This window comes from Triticum dicoccoides, chromosome 6B (genome assembly GCF_002162155.2).
Source record: "Triticum dicoccoides isolate Atlit2015 ecotype Zavitan chromosome 6B, WEW_v2.0, whole genome shotgun sequence".
Taxonomy (NCBI): Eukaryota; Viridiplantae; Streptophyta; class Magnoliopsida; order Poales; family Poaceae; genus Triticum; species Triticum dicoccoides.
In genome coordinates this window covers 179,374,802-179,377,072 of record NC_041391.1, presented here as the reverse complement: position 1 = coordinate 179,377,072, position 2,271 = coordinate 179,374,802, and positions in this window count along the sequence as shown.

The following is a 2,271-nucleotide window of genomic DNA, read 5'->3' as shown; positions in this document are numbered from 1 at the left end:
GCATAGATTAGTATGTCGAACCAAGTTCAACATATTTCTTCCGGATAACCCATGCAGAAAGGTAGAACTGGCAGAGTCACGATTTATGAATGGAGAACTCCTCAAGAATAATCCTGTTGTGATATTTCAGTTCAACGAGGAACTTCTGCCATAAGTAGTTCATGGTATTTGGAAGAAGAAGATACCACGGACTTCAAGGACTATCGCAAAGGTTACTAATATCCTGAAGGCACTAACAATTACTATCAACACGAAGTAGGTGGAGTGAATCTCGGGTTCAAGAACCCAGGAACAGAATACCTATTACTAAGTAGCATCACGGAATGCTTTCGAGGATAAAGGCCAGAATCATCACACTGGGACACCAATCATGGCTAAATTACTAGGTGATCCCCTAAGACACCTAGGGTCATAATAATAGCTCCAACATATATGTCAGGGCAATAAATTACCTCAACTCAACAATTAGTGTGATTGAGCTGGCATAAAGGAACATCGAAACCAGAGGGAAAGGATTTTGCAAATTGCTTCAAACTATTTAGAAACCTGGGATGACTCGGACAGCATAACGGCTATAATTGCTCAAAAAGATTTGAGACAATCACAAAAATGGTGGCATAACCACTTAGAAGCACAATATCAAGGTTCCGAGATCAACAATTATCATACGGAAGTAGTAGGAGCTGAACTGAGACTTAAATCCAACAATCTTATAAGTCTACGGATTAGTAACACGTGATCCTGATAGAAAGAAGAGAAAGCCTAGTTCTTAATCCCCGTAGAAGAGAAGATGATGACTCAGATCAGAAGGCCATGAGGTATAAGGAGTAAAAAGAGCCTTACGTTCCATCCCACAATCAATTCCCTTATATAACTAAAGAATTTCTAGACTCAACTTCGACCAGTTTGGCTTAGTAATCCTACAGGCAGTCAAGCTCTGATACCAACGCTGTCAGGACCCCGACTCAATGCCACATCGATCTAGCATGTAACACCTCATATCACTTTGCGGCCTCACGCACGGTATTTCCACGGGTGTCGCCTTACCTTCGCCCGGGACCGTTTGCGCATTTTGGCTCACGTATATGATAGTGTCGCTAGCATCCATATGATAAAGAGCCCGGGCTGACATGACTAGTCGTAAACCCAAAGTGGCACAGACTTACAGGGACAGGCATCCATGATCCAGCTTCGAACGTGTCGGTCATCAGCAAGTGGGTCCGGGCTGTAGCACTGGGCTAGCAAGACTCCGGTGAACCGGGCTGTAGCGGGCTAACAGGACTCCGGTACTCAAAGCGTGACATTTCCCCGAAGGGACAGACACAGGAACGAAGAAGGACACATGCCGGCCAGCCTAAGTGTTCCAGAGCAGTAGCAAGCTACCATGGCTCAGCGGTAACACTAGGAGACATTTCCCGGTAAGAGAGGCTACCAAGGATAAACAACTAGGTTGTCAGATCCCACACATACCAAGCATTTCAATCATACACACAATATGCTCGATATGTGCAAATACAACGGAGCATCACAACATGACTCTACGACACAAGTATTTTAATCAATAGGCTCCGAGGAGCGAGATATTACAAACATGGGTCTCACGACCCAACAATCAGAGCATACAAGTCAAAGCACAAGCGGAAGCTATCATGTCTGGGTACAGACATCTATAAATGAAAAAGGCCGAGAAGCCTGACTATCTATCAGATCCTGCCGAGGGCACAAGATCGTAGCTGAGGTAACAAGCTAAACGTCGAAGTCCACGTGGAACTACTAGTGAGACCGAAGTCTCTCTGCAAAAACATAAAATAGGCAAACGTGAGTACAAATGTACCCAGCAAGACTTACATCAGAACTAACTACATATGCATCATTATCAACAAAGGGGATGGTGGGGTTTAACTGCAGCAAGCCAGCTTTGACTCGGTGGCTATCCTGAACTACGACTGCAAGTAACTCTTTTGAGGTGGCGCACACGAGTCCACATATTCACCATATCAATACACCACTATGGATCCGCACCCGTCTCCCTACGAGAACGCCATCCATAGCACTCACGCTTATCTTGCGTATTTTAGAGTATCCACTTTCACTTGTCTATGAACTGATATAAGCAACCCAGAGGTCCTTTTCCGTGGACACGGCTATTCGAATAGATTAGGTTAACCCTGCAGGGGTGTACTTCTTCACACACGCTCTCACCACTTACCGCCGTTTACACGACATGTACTCGGCAACCTTCAAGCGGAAGCCCAACGTGGGTGTCGGCCA